The sequence below is a fragment of the Salvelinus namaycush genome, chromosome 40 (genome assembly GCF_016432855.1).
Source record: "Salvelinus namaycush isolate Seneca chromosome 40, SaNama_1.0, whole genome shotgun sequence".
NCBI classification, from domain to species: Eukaryota; Metazoa; Chordata; class Actinopteri; order Salmoniformes; family Salmonidae; genus Salvelinus; species Salvelinus namaycush.
Genome location: NC_052346.1, coordinates 5,474,895 through 5,490,779, shown reverse-complemented (window position 1 = coordinate 5,490,779; position 15,885 = coordinate 5,474,895).

Sequence of the window (15,885 nt, the reverse complement as noted above, 5' to 3'; positions counted from 1 at the left end):
TGGCTGCCATACGGACATAGTAAAAAAAAGAATATGGGATCAATACTGAGTGTTCCTAATCCTGGCACCTATCATAGGGTTTCAATGGAGGAAACTAGGCCAACATTTCATGGGAAGTCACTAGTAGACAGATAAAGGAATGCGCTCCCACCTCTTTCCCCTCAGATAAATAAAGGAGGTATGTAGGCCCTAAAGTGTGTGGTTCTATGACACATACTGAGCAAAGGTAGTACTCAACTGGCCTGCTAGCACAAGAAGTGCATCCCGAAAGGCTCCCTATTCACTATATAGTACACTACTTTTGACCAGAGCCCTGTGAACCCTGATCAAATGTAGTGCACTATGTGGCGAATAGGGTGACACTTGGGACACAGACAATGTGAAATAGTGCACTCTGATCAGATCGAAGTCCGTCAAGGACCCCCTTTACCGACTCCACCAAGCGGTTGTCAGTCCAATCCATGTCTATATCGATCACACTTACCGAAGAGATATCTGGACCAGAGGCAAATCTGAAAATGGTTTCAAACACGTAACATATACAAGCCTAATCATATTGTGGAATAAATCATAACTAAAAAGACGAGGTAGCAATTTGAATTGGTAAGAGGAGACCGTTTCTATTTCCAAACTGAAATAACCCCTGATCCTGTAGTTTTAATTGCAAATGTGAAGGCTTAAATATCAGGTCAACTTTTCACGCTTGGAAACACCGTGTGTCACCCTAGCAGCACACAACCTAACACTTGTTTCATCTCGCCATTGCTTTTACCCACTTCACAGTAAAGAGAAGGCCAATTAAAGTGTGGAAGGATTAAAAACACACAAAAAGTGTTTCCATTTTCCCCACTTTTGTTGAGAAAGGAGAATGAGGCAAGCAGAAAAGAAGAGAAAAGCTCGGCACCGTTATGATCGTACAGTAAAAAAGAACGTCCAGGGTTGTTGCCTGCGATTCGTCACGTGAAAAGAGCAAATAAACATTTCCCTGGATGGGTTTGAAGCGAGCTGGGCCGAGGAGGAATCCACACTTGTTCTCCCTCCGCTGTTCCCTCTCTCTGCCGAGACTCATAAACACACATTCAGCTTCGATCAGCAGGCCTGGCCTTCTGCTCATCTATCAGGGAGGAGAACATCGTTCCTTCACATCCCTCTCCAATAAAATGATTACCAATCTCTGCTATTGGCCTGCTTAAGATCTGGAGATGTCTGGGTGGAGCTATTTATTAGGCTATTCCTTTTGTAAGGGAGGTTTTCACCATAAGCAGGGATGAACATAACAGGTCTATGATAAAGGGACTGAACATTTCTGAAAGCTGATTTTCCTGCGAATGGGGAGAGTGACAAGAAATCAATGCCCTGTTTGTTTATTGACCTTAAAACCTTTCAAACTCTAGATCTGTCAAACACCCCCTCACACACACACACCTCCGTTTAATTTCTGTATATAGACAACAATACACACACTACACACACAGCTTCATTATCACAGTGTTCCCTGAGGTCCGCTCTCCGGTGACCATTAGCATAATGCTGCCTCCAAAACAGCCTGATTGTCCATCTCCAACGCAAGTGGCTATCCCTCAACTACTATTATCTCAGTACATCTTAGCTCAATGTATTGGAAAGGAAGATCCCTGTTAGCCTACCCTTTCATTCCACTATACGTCTATTTAGAAAGCGTATGGATGCTAGTACCCTAGCCGTGCCTCGGCAAACACGTCTATTGATCATATTACCTGCTGCAGTCTAGTGAAGGTCGAGTTCTGATCAATATGAATTGAGCGTCTACAAAAACAAAAATTGCAACTTGACATTAATGAGGGGGGAGTCCCTTCAACATTTAAGGTGGAATGACCGTTCATGGTTAAATGACCTTTTATGATCATTTTTATAAATCTGTCCTGACGCATGTAATACATTCAATTATATAGAAGTTGTATCCCCCACCACTTAATCATCCTCTGAGAGTTGTATTTTATTTAAAGAAAAATGTCTCTATTATTAACCAACAACATTGTGTCTATAGCCCAAGTAGTGACATTAGGCAGAAGCATGGTGTGTAGCAGTATCAGACTCAGCATCTGCACCGTGGCGTGTGTCTCCATGCACCATGACTGTCGCTTGGTTGCCTGTACAGGCCCCAAGCACTACCTGGGCTCTGATTCTGCTAACAGCTGCAGGGAGGAGGAAGATTTGAGGGATTTAATTTATCCCCGGGCTGGCCACCACAAATGAGTACAGACAGCTTTTTCATAGCCATCGGACACATCTGCATTTGTAAGGGGAAACCATATTGTAGACATATTCTGTTTTGTTATATTACACAGTATTACAGTAGGCTGCTGGATTTCATTAGCTGATTAATCTAGCTAAGATCTGTGCACATATTCTAACCTTGATTTCAATATGAAATATGCATTTCAGAATCGAGTGGTTGTAAATGATGAGTGTAGTGAAACGGTATGCCTTGGATCATACAATGCATACGGCTATTGTCATGTTCAATATTTCAGGACAATCCCTTGGGTTGTGATTCTGTTTTAGATAGATAGATCTGTATCCACCTTAAATCCAATGACCGTGTGCGGTGGACAGCAAGCAAAGGTGGTCAATGCAATTCAATTGTAGACCTGAGTGTATTGAACTTTGTGCAATTCTACATGGGTCATCTCTGGACAATATGCTGGCTATCTGGTAGCATCTGTGCTTTCTCCCACTAATAGAGTCCCTGCCATGGCTCTAGGGCATGACAGGGAGCACTAAACAGGTCACATGCTGTATCTTTCAGCCATATTTCTGTCAGGCCTGTCTTTTTGGACAAGGGAATGCTTAATGCACAAAGGCTATGCAAACAGAACTGAGACACCGCTAGCCTCCAACCCCCAACTAACCACTCATCGGATGTGTAATGCTACTCCAAAGTAACGTTACACCTGCACGTCTGATTTTATTCCCATACCTCGGGGGAACTGAGGAGGCGGGGGTGATACACGTATCGCTTTTCAGTAGCTACCAGTCCAAAGGATTTGCGTTGGCCAGGATTCCTGTAACACTGAATTTAGTATGCAGATAGGATGGTATGGGGGGGGGGGATGCTATGTTTGCACCTCTGCCTAAATGTGATAATGACAATATTGACTGACGGCTAAACAGGGAATGATGTATAGCACAGTCATAGAAGTAAATACACATTTTTGTTTGCCTCAGGAAATGTATCTTCTAACAAATGTCATCTGTTTTCTTGTGTTGCAGATTTTCTACAATTGACCTGAACATTCTACTAAATGTGGGTTTTTGTACGTTTTCTCACAATTTTGGATAGTTCACCTCTTGTCTCAATAGTTTTTGCCACAAGTTCCTCTGGTGTTAGGGAGACAGCGAACTTATTTTAGCTTTGAGGCCAAAGGCACGTGACTAATATTTTTGAAAATATAAGCAGCAAAATTGCAGCGTAAAATTGCCGTCCCTGCCACTGCTTTCATTAAGATTAAAAAGAGCCACAAATGCAGGGTAGTGGCGGTGAGCAAAATGAGTTAACCTAATATGAAAAAAATATCTAATAGCAATATATAAATATATTTATAAAGAATGAATTGAACATTTCCAGGGTAGCATGTCTATTTGATATTGTGTGGTGCTGTGGGGGTGTAAGATGTAGTGAGTATCGGTATATTTAGCCAGTGCAATAACATTTCAGATATGATATTCATAATTATGTAATTCTCACATTTTGAGTGGACATTTGACAGTTAATCCGATGAATTGTCACATATGCCAACGCAGTAGACCCCGTTTGCAGCTCCTCATCAATTCCAATTGACTTTTATTCCTTTAGACATGCTTGTAATGGGGATGCTTAGATTCGGTCCAAAAGGGCCAATTGGTTAATCAATTTGATGACCTAATTGATAGAGGATGTTAATTGACAAAAAGGCAACAATGAAGTGCATTAGAGATGTAGCAGCAGACAGCTATCAAAATAGCAGCTATTGGGTTAGAGCAACGCACTAGAAGGTCATGAGATTTCAAAGATAAGGTTAACCTTATCAAGAAGGTTGAACTCAAGACTGAACTGTGTCAAGTATATTAGCTGCGGTCCAGTTTCATCAAGTATGGTTTGGTCACGCATGTGTCAAGCAATGGATGCTTATATTTCAGTGTGTCAGAGATCCAGAGTTAGTGCCTCACTGTGGCTGTTATGTAGAGTTAACTGTGTGAACACACACACACACACACACACACACACACACACACACACACACACACACACACACACACACACACACACACACACACACACACACACACACACAAATACATAGAGGGAAATGTGAGGGAGTGTGACCAAAAGAGTGAGGGAGAATGAGAAAGAGAGAGTGGCACAGAGCGACAGAGAGGGAGAGAGTGAGCATGCATGTGTGCATGTGTGTGTGTGTGCATGTATGTGTGTGCATATGCGTGTTTGTGTGTGTGCGCGTGTGTGCGTGTGTGCGTGTGTGCATGTGTGTGTGCGTGCGTGCGTGTGTGCGTGCGTGTGTGCGCGCGTGTGCGTGTGTGCGTGCGTGTGCGTGTGCGTGTGTGTGTGTGTGTGTGTGCGTGCGTGTGTGTGTGCGTGCGTGCGTGTGTGTGTGTGTGTGTGTGTGTGTGTGGAAGCCAGTGAGAGAGTAAAGGAAAGCATAAAGGCCTGCATATCATTAAAAAAGTATTACTTCTTACAAACTTCAAAAACCTGAAACTTTTTTTCTTCTTCTTCCTAACCACATTCAAATGTGCAGGTTTGTTTTGGGGATAAAGCCCCTGACTTTGATCACCACTAATTAGACACTCTCTGGTTTCCTTCTGTACCTATAGCTCATTAGGTTGTATAGGTTATCTCTCCATAATCTCTGGCTGCTATCCAGACGAGGGTGCTCTGGTCCTGGGTAGTAGCTCCTCCAAGAAAGGGAAGGTGAGGACTGAACGATGAAAGAAGCCTTTCCGTTCTGTGTAGATCAATACCCAGCACTCCTTTGCCTATGGGGGATCAAGCGTTCAAATCACAAAGGGAGGTTTTGCATAAAGATCCAAACAATGGTTCACAAGATGTTTTATCTTCTGCTGCCTTATACAAACCCATCCCATCTCTCTTTCTTTTGCTGTCTCTGTTTCTTCCTTTTTCTTCTTTGTCTCCTTCAAGATGATCTTTTAGAAGGGAGTGTATGGCTTAATGAAGCAGGGTATTCTCAAAGTTTTCATCAAATTTCTCATACATTTTCGAAAATAGAATCAATCAGCACCTATAGATTTGTATACCATTCTGATCTGTGTAGCCTAATATGTCACGTTGGCATAAAGGGTCGGGAGACAGGCGCAGGAATGCGTAATAGGGTTTTTTATTAAGCCCAAATTACGGCGTGCCGTGCACGGGGACGAAGACCAAACAAACACGTAACAAAAACACAGGGTTGAAACCCAAACCAAAGAGCGAGGAGTACCTCGAATAAATAACACATGCGCACAATGATTAACACACGGGGACGAGACCCGTAATCATCTGCGCAATCCACAAGGGCACGAAAGCCCAAAACACACAGCACAGGTACTCACACGCACCAACGGACATTGTAACAATAATCGACAGGACAATGGTAAACCAAGGGCCCACTTATACAATTACTAATCACTGGGAATAGGGGCCAGGTGTGCGTAAGGAAAGTTCCGGAGGGATCCGTGACATAATAACTGTTAGTGAACTGTACATTGACCTCTTCATACTCACACAGACTCGGTCACATTCTAATGCGCAGAGGACAAATACTTGTACGGGCAAACAAACATAAACGGCATAAAATAAGGAACTATTCATTATTACATTCATTGTTGATATATTCATTCCAAATAAATGATCTCGAAAACAATTGATCATAGCCTTACAGTAGTCAAGACAATCTAGCAAAACACAAAACTACACTGCTTAAGTGGCCTATTGCACACGTCGTTGATTACATGAAGTTAGATTTTTCAGTTTGTGACAGTGTTCAGTGCTCTGTTCTCTGTCTCTTTAAAATGAATGCTGTTGACGATGAGGAAATACAGTACATCATTCATACAGCTGCCAGATGAAGTCCATTAAGTCTCATTAAAGGTCGTTAGAGCCTCACAAAGACGTGATTCTAAATAAGTTTAACTAAGTTTAATTCAATGAATATGATTCCCTTTGAAAAACAACACTCCACTGTCCATCGGACTGGACTGTCAATGCGGCTGAACAGTTTTTTCACCTTCCGGGAACCGAAGAGGGAAAATGAGCAGAGAGGCAGCACTGCGTCTCAGAGATAAAAGGAGAGAAGAGGGACATCTTCAGTTAGTCTTTAGCATGCAGCTCTGGCTCTAAGAATATCCACGATATTAGAATTCCAGAACTGTGTGGAAGTTGTGCGAAAGTTCTCAAGAGGCTTGGTTTGTGTGTCAGACGTCTGATTACCAGAATTCCACTAGATGTTCTAATGCAGACTGGTCTCATTCAGTGATCACAGTCAGGCAGAGAGTTTGAGCCAGACAGAAAGCACTGTAACAAAAGTCTCTTATTCTAGAGTAGCTTCTCCCCTCACACAGTGTCAGACATGAGAGGAGAACAGAATGGGGAGAATGACACCAGATGGGGTAAGGTGGAATTTTACACCGACACACATGTATGCACGCAGAAAGACACATACTCGAACACACACATACGCACACACTCACTATGAATGTGGGAAAATAATTTTGTCACTTCACTCTTGCCGTCACACTTTTGCCATGATTATGTGACCCTTATTGCAAGTAATTTCCCTTGGATTAGAAAAACAATCCATCCAATCAAGACGAGGAGAGGGAAAAAACGGTTGGAGAGAGGAAATCTCTCAAGAAGTTGGAGAAGGGTGTTGAGGGAGAAGGGGAAAGAGAGAGCAATCTAGAGGGCTGGATATATTTCCGTCTCAAGTAATTCATTTATGTCTTCAAAACTGTTTCAGAGAACAGAGTTAATGTGCCTTTGTTGTACTTAAAAAGCTTATCCACTCTGTATGAAGAAAGGCAATACGAACACTTTAGAAAAAGGGGGCTACAAAGAGACCGAACTATGAAAAAAAAGGGAATGGCACCACTGATAAAGTTGGGCAAATTAAGTCATTGACCTGCAGTAGAGATTAATAGCAACAAGGTGCCCCATCTTCAGAAGTGATGAATATTCTTCAAACGGCCAGGGAACGCTGATGGGGCCGCTTGATGTGGATGACATTGAAAGTTTGGGAGAACAGAAAAATTATGTCATTTTTCATTTGTATGCAAATTTGCCTGTTACACAAATTAACCTTCGAACCCTGTGTCACTCCTCATCTGGCGGAATGCGACCCCTCCCCGCTAGCCCCATGTGGTGCAGCCTTGTTGGTCTCCTCAGGTCAACCCGGGCTCCACCACCGTTTAAGAGGAAGGGGCTAAAGTCACAATGCCACTCTTTGTTTACCCGTGATTACTGGGAGCAAGGGGAGCCAGCCCAATAGCCAGAATGAAACTCAAACTGCCACCACCACTGCCGTTGTGAAATATAAAAGGCACATATTCTGCTGTGGTCCCTCCACGTGCAATGCTGGCTCGATTGAAATGCAAAAAGGCAACTGTGCCTACCTCGAATGGCTCCGGAGCAGCTACTGCTAATCCTCTCCAGCAGCTTTAAGGTGAACCAACCTCCAAACCTCCAGGACAATGTACAAATCCTGTTACTTACTTGTCCTTTCAGCCAAGAAGTCCCCCCTACTCTTTTTCTCCAAACGTCTCTTTATGTGGGGAACCACCTGAAACAAATGGCACAAATGCCACCATCTGCATGTGAAGGCGACACAGGGAGTAGTGATTGAGACCTCTAACTGATGTGGGTTTAACTATGATAATAGGCTTCAGTGTTTCTATTCGTATCAGTCTTTTCAGCCTTATTTCGTGTTGGGGTTGGCATAATGGCACCCATTGGTTGCAGGTGTCCGTGAAGATGTTTGTACCCTTCATCAATTAAATTGTGAACCCAAAAATGACCAAGTAATTTCACTTGCCTATAACGGCACCAATACAAAACACAATTTCTGAAAATCTTGCCATTTGCATCCAAAGTATAGTATGTTGATCAACTAGTAATGTAACTTAATTTGGCAGTAGCTTAGTGGTAGTTGAACCTGATAGTGTGTAGCTAACTACTGGAACTACACACTACTTTCTTTGCAAAAAGAAAATATAGGCGAAGTAGGCAAGAATTTTCTTTATTTTTTGGCATTAGACCTGCCTAATTCTTACTTCAAACCTGTTACCATATGATACCAGAGTGATCTGTCATTGGAATTTGTAGTCTATGACATTTCAGATGAAGATATTATCATTTTTTAAGAAGTAGTTTGGATGTAGTAAACTACTTTTTCAAAGTAACTTCAGATAAATAAACTGTATTTTTCTTAACGGTAGCTTCAGAGCAGCTTCACTTCCACCAGTGTGAAGTACTTGGTAGCTTGGTAAACTATATTTTCAGAGTAGCATCCGCAACACTGCTTAAAATATGCCATTGAGGAACCATTTTTCCAGCGATTGGGTAAATAAAGCAGAATATGCATAGCTGAAATCTCACAGGGCGTTTGGTAGAAACCCCAGACCCCAACAGCATGGTGGCGAGTGTGGTGAGCAAAATGGGTTTAGACAAACAAACAAAACACACACAGAGACAGACAAACACACTCTCGATGGCCACAAGCAGCTCTGCAGTACTTTTCCTTCAAAGGTTTCCCTCAGGATACACTGTATGCGAATATAATCCAAGCAGTCTTTGAAGTGCACACTTGAAATGTCTTTTGGCTCAACTACTGGAAGTGCCATCTCTCTCTTATGCTTTGGGTTATTGGAGGAGAAAAGCAGCTTCTGTCGAGTGAGGTGGAGAGCCTGCACCTGGTGGTCCCTTTTCCCTCCATTTTCCCTCCAAAATGTTCAAAACATTTATATTTCTCAACCACTTTCTGCTCGGGTTTTTGGGTGAACCCTCAATGTAGTTCACAGTGCATTTGCAAATTGTAGACTAACTTCTGTAGAGTAAAGTTTAAAAAAAAAGACTTCTTGAGTTTTGGAAGAATGACATCTTTCCTCGTCATGACAACAATTTCAGAACCCCAGGCCTGGCAAGCGTCTGTTAATAGAAGCGGGATTCTAATGAGTTCTGGTACACACAGACAGCCCACAGCCCCACCCTCTAGTCAAGGGGTCAAATTTTAATCACCGGTTCTCAAGATGAGCATTTCCAACTGCATTTAGAGTGTTGCCCATCTCAAGCCACATGAGTGGCTGATAATCAACCCTGAAGTTGTTTAGGCAATTGAAAATGTGATTAGATACTGTGTGTTGCATGACTGAGTCAAGAGCTGCAGCCACACGACCATATGTCAGGCTTTTGAACTCCCTCAGGCAAGGCAAGATTTCAGTACCTCAGGTTCATCTGTCTATAGGCACCTCCAGTTAGGTGGTGGTGGGGGGGGGGGGGGGGGGGGGACTGTCTCCAGCAACAGAAAGAGATTAGGGTAGAGCTACTGCCAAAGAAACAAGACAATGCTCCTGAGACTGGGGCATCCGTTATTGTTTTATGGATGTTCTTCTAACATTTATAAGAGAGGTGGCATTTGAGATGAAGAGCAGTGGGGACAATGTGCAAGTATCATTGAATAATTAGTTTGTGGCCTAGATCTGGTGAAGGTTTCTAGTTGTTGAGCTTCGACAGTAGCCGCTGGAGGTGGGGAGATTCTTGGGGGGGGCTGCTGACATAGTTTGTTGGGAGATTCCTTGGAAATGATAGTTCTTGAAAATATAGTGGAGGGTCATGAGATGGGACAAATGCTACAGGCTAAATAGTCTAGGTGGTCAGTCCCATAACATGATATGGCTATTCACACCAGATCTTGTGATAGGTCAATTGGGAGGTATGGTGGGAGAAAGTTTGGGGCAAGACATGATAAAAAGTTTGAAAACAAATATGCTGGTATAGCTCCGCCTTATCTCAGCTCACTGGTCACCATAGCAAAACCCACCCGTAGCACGCGCTCCAGCAGGTATATTTCACTGGTCATCCCCAAAGCCAACACCTCCTTTGGCCGCATTTCCTTCCAGTTCTCTGCTGCCAATGACTGGAATGAACTGCAAAAATCGCTGAAGTGGAGACGTATATCTCCCTCACTAACTTTAAGTGTCAGCTGTCAGAGTAGCTCACCGATCGCTGCAGCTGTACACAGCCCATCTGTAAATAGCCCATCCAACCAACTACCTACCTCATCCCCATATTTGTTTTTGTTTTTCTGCTCTTTTGCACACCAGTATTTCTACCTGCACATCCTCATCTGCACACATATCACTCCAGTGTAAATTGCTAAACTGTAATTACTTTGCCACTATTGGCCTATTTATTGCCTTACTTCCTTACTTCATTTGCACACACTGTATACAGATTTTTCAATTGTGTTATTGACTGTTTATCCCATGTGTAACTCTGTGTTGTTTTTGTCGCACTGCTTTGCTTTATCTTGGCCAGGTCGCAGTTGTAAGTGAGAACTTGTTCTCAACTGGCCTACCTGGTTAAATAAGGGTGAAATGAATAAAAAAATTAAAAAACAATATAAAGACAGATATAAATATTCAATAGCGACAAAAATGTTTTTTTTTAATCAATATCATATATCACATAGAGTAGATATTTCAAGAAGATAACACATACCATACTGTATATATGATATGCATAACCGACAATACACAAACTTGAATTCATCAAATCAATCAATTGAATCAATTGCCTAAAATCCCCAAAATGCTTAAAAGAGAGTCTTGAATCTGACTCATTCACTATCGTGGGCGAAGCTCCAGTGGACATTCTGACAGTGTTGTGAATGATCCTAACAGCAGACTGTCCAATCTGTTCATGGGGGCCCTGAATGCAGAAGGCATAGTGACACCAACTGCTGTGACAGAGAGGTGGGAGAGCAGACAGGAAGTTTAGTAGCAGGCGTAGAGCCGCTCGCTGATCATCATGCCATGGACACGTGTGTAGTTTACTCGCCGGTCTGAATCCCGCCATCTGGTTTCCCACCTCCCCGCGCAGGATGGCGAGGGGCGCCTTAGAGAGAAATCTGACATCAGATGTCACAACGTGCTGCCATGTCCCATCGGTCCCACAGGACTGGGAGATATACTGTGGAACAGCAGAGGGCTGCAGAAGTACCTGCGACACTGACCGTGTGGGAGCGATCTTTTTGGAATCACCTGCTGACTCTCTCACACAAACAGTACAGCTCAGGGAGTAGGTGAAGTGTTATACACCATATTAAGGTAAATGCATTTGGCAGGTGCTGGATTAAGTTTACTACACTGCCAGTGTGTTTTCATGTCATATTTTTGTTGTAATATTCAGGCTGACACAGATGCTTGAAAGGATAACAATGAATTCAGCGAGGGCAGACACTGTACAGTACTGTAAGTGCAAGGTAACAAAAGTGGTCGTATTCATCATTTGATAATGAACCATAGCTAAACTGTTAGTCCTCAAGTATCTCTCTGTGCACGTGACACGCTTGCTGCTTTGGATGAAACTTGTTTCGAATGGCTGATTTTCAGTCTAATATTGTGCTAATGTTTTTCATTTCATGTTTCCAGTCACTGTAATTGGTATCATATTGTTGTATAATACATTGTGGGGGAAACTTTAGCATTAAGAAAAAAACAAATTGACAGTGGGGGAAAGGGAAACCCTATTAGAGCTAATTTGTTCTGCACTGCTGTGGGGGTAATGGATATATACTGAAGTTCTCTTTATTAGGTCTAAAAGGTAGATGGTGAGGTAGCATGGCACAGCGCTTAATGTTTCCCTCACACAATTTCTTCTTTCTGTCGTGTTAGCGAGCGCTAGGCAGGATAATTTAATTTGTACATTTGCTATCCACTGTTATTACAGTAGCATCTTTTTGTATCCAGTGCAGAAAGTGAACCTTGGGAAACCTCTGGGGGCCTTCCAGAACACACAGAGCAGAGGACCCCCCATGTGAAAGCACTTGAGTGTGCCACATCAAGGAATGACTTAGTAGAGCCTATAGTCCTTCAGGTGATGGGGTTGAGATAGGGATGGGAAGAGGAGTCCCTCTGGAAGATTGGAGGTCGAGGGTACGCCCCAAATGGCACCCCCCAAATGGCACCCTACGCCCAAAGTAGTGCACCGTAAAAGGGAATAGGGTGCCATTTGGGACACAGCCCAAATGTAGCTGCTACATAAAACTCCATTGGGAGATCTTTAAAAAAACCTCCTTTGTAATGTGAAGTTTGGGAAGTTAATACAAAGGCCCTTTAGTTAGATGCCTGTAACAAATAGAACAAAGACATTACTTTAACTGATTTCGTTCAACTACCGTGACGTAAAAAGACATCAGTTCCTGCCTCAAGGAGGAAACAACTCTTTGTCATTAAAGGACACGCTGTAGAGTAAATATCAGGAGACATCAGTGGTTTGGGATTTTAATTGGGTTTGGGATTGATACCCTTTCAAAAATAATATACAGAGGATAATGCATATTATTTTAGATACCTATTTTGCAACTGCCATAAAAAAGAATGTACGGGAATGTATTCTTATAATGGTAATATATGTGTTTTACTATATGTAGCGCTTTTCATTACAAGTAGAATCTCAAAGTTGCTATAAAAACAAAATAAGCAAAAAAACGATTTCACAAAACAAATGCACTGTAGGTATCTGGCTGTACTTCTGTGATGGTCCTCCACAGCTTTAGATGATAGGCAGTTCAGAAATGTACTGTAGTATCTTGAGAAGAGAGAGTGTAGATGGGACAGCAGGGAGGTACTTTAGAGACATCTGACAGCCAGGCCATGGAGCTCCTCAACGGGCACCTAGTCCACTTTCTTAACCCATATCCCACAAATGTACAAATATTGCCAATAAATGCAATATACCTTTAAACGTACCAACAACAAATACATTTAATTATAACACAAGACACCCTCCTAGCAGAGGAAATGGAACTCATATATATCGTATTACCATTCATCCAGAAAAATACATAGAGGGTGAACTCCTGTTAGTTTAAGGCCTCCTGGTAGAGTCTGAGTAGTATGGGGTCAGAGAGGATGCGGGGCCAAGGCCCATCAGACAGCATGGCCCACAGGCTCACTCTGTCTGCTCTGCAGCTAAGCTAAGCAGTCTTGGAGCTAGGTGTGCCGGCGCTCTGCTTCGCTCACAGGGAAACAGATGGGAACACGGGGAAATGCCGGGGAGGCCGAATTCCGGTCAAAAGAAGGTGATATCGGAGCGTGACCGCCAGCATGTCCGGAAACACCTCTCTCGGAAAACACACAAGGGAACCGGGCCGGCAGTTGTTGGGGGGTTAGAGATTTGTGATTTTTTTTGGCAACTCAGCATCTCCGTGTCAGCATAGCCCCAGCCTAACACTCTGATTCAGGAGCTGTATGAGATGAGATAGCTAGATGCGTCTGCCAAGCCTGTTATTTAGAAGTTGGTGATGAGTGACTAGGGAGCGAAAAATTCAGCTGCAGGGATACTTTCAATATTTGTACAAGTATCTATTTTTTTAGTTTACAGGTCGGGAAAAAGTAAGAATTTTTATTTTATTTTATGGATTGTTGCGATTTTAAAGGCCTGATGAAGTTGGCAGAGATCCAAGCTCCCAGAAGTCCGATTTGTCAAGAATTAAATTTTCTTCTATGAGCATTTTGGCAGCTTTTCACAAAGAACAAAGAACCAAATTAATAGAAAAACGTCAATAACTTAGGTAGTTTCAAAGGCCATCAGTGAAATACAGGAAGACATAATTTTACCGACCAGTTTACATCAAAGTACAAACTCTGGAGAGCAAATGAACAGTTAACATTTTCCCGGGGCTACTCAACAATCAAATATCCCACAGTATAGGTAAAACCATTATTATTCCAGTTTAGCCGTTTAACGTCCATGATCCCACAGTAATATTTGTCAACCAGAGAACCAGCCACAATGCAGAGGCCACGTACACAGAATTCTTAATTACAGATTAGAGAGCAACAAAACCCTCCACTACGATCTCCATGTGTCAAGTGACGTAGGGTACAAAGGGAACAAAGGGAGCAAAGTCCTTCTCTTTCTCCCCGCTCTCCTCTCTTTTTCATCTGTGAAAATGTAAAATACATTAGATAGTGACTGTGGGTAGGTGTGCCTCGGGCTAGATTACAGCTGCACGCTTGACTGTGTAGGAGGGCAGTTTTACCATGTACCCAAGGGCCCACGTAACCTCAGCAAAGTCTATTAATACCGTAGTTAAATGCAACACACACACATTTACACACACATGCTCAGATATATTTACACACACACGCACACGCACACGCACACACACACAGTGTATCATCAAAATGTCATCACAGATAAACAAAAGTTTCAAATGACTTGAGTTGATACATTTCATTGTGCCTTATCAATTGACGTCTCCCTATTTTCCCTCCTCCCCCTAACCATTTCTCTTTCGATTGATTTTGTATTGCTTTTTTTTTCTTGGCCCGGCGGCATACCACAAGCATTCCAAAGAACAACAAAGAAAACAACTGGTGGATGTGAAAGCCAGAGAACATAACGACGAAAAGGAGGCATACAAGGAAAGGATCTGTGGGCTGCTCAGACGAAAGCCACGGTGGCTCTAATGACTCTGGCTGACTAGCTGTCTCTTCCTGCTGTCAGCACTACAGTGGGCAAAACGTTAAGAAAAGAGGAGCAACACCATTACTTTGCCACGTTCAGAAGGGCTGGAGGCATGTGTTAATTACTGAGTAAAGCACAAGCTAAAAAGGTGTAACAGCCCAGATATTGGAAGCCGTATTTGGTCGCCACAACAACACACCTTTGTTCACCAATTAGATTTGCCACCTCATGTTTCATGTCTGTTGCTATACTGCTAGCAGCTTAATCACAGACACTTAGAAGATTATTAGGTCTCCAACATGATGGGATAATCACAGATAGGAGGAATTGATTATTATTGTTATTTTTTATTAAATATTGGGTGGTATCACTATGTTGTATAGAACAAATATCTAGTCTATTTAGGAATGCGATAGAGAGTGGTAGTAGTGCCACGAAGCAAAGCTGTCTTTATATAGTATATGCTTTACTTTCTGTAAATAAGAATATATAAATTGCTAATTTGCTAATTGCTCATTTGCATAGTAGCTAACTTGCCGATCGAAAGGGAGGCAGAGAGAGAAAGAGGATGTTACTTAGAGAGAACAGGAGTGAGAGAGAGAGAGGAGGGAGGGGGGTGTGTATCACGTGAAATAAAACAAACATATTGGCTCTGATTTCATCAGATAGGTGGCAGCAGGGTCCCAGTGCTGGTCTGAATTACAGCTGTTTATCTTCCAGCTTTCTTCAAGATTAATTATATGCAAATGTAACACTGTGAATCATGGGAATACCTGCCAGAACCCTTATTAATACCTTCACTTAAAAACCCCTCCGCTGGAATCATTCATTTGCTAAAGCAAGGCAGCGATACCCTTCATTCTCCCCCTCTCCTATCCCCCTCTCCTCTCCTACTCTCCTGAAAAACAATGCATGGATGGATGCCCAATTAGTTCAGAAGCACTCTTATCCTCCCTTCAGCCCCTGTGGCCCTCAGAGGACACCACGATAACCTGGCAACCTAGGTGGAGGCGTAGCCAAGTAGAGAGCGTTTGAAGGCTGCGGCTTGGCCGCCATCACGTCGAAGAAAGAACGAATTCCGTCACCATGTCATCCAGTACAAAGGATAAAAACAGATTCAACCGGAAATTCAATGTGGCACCACATATGGGATACATGAGGGT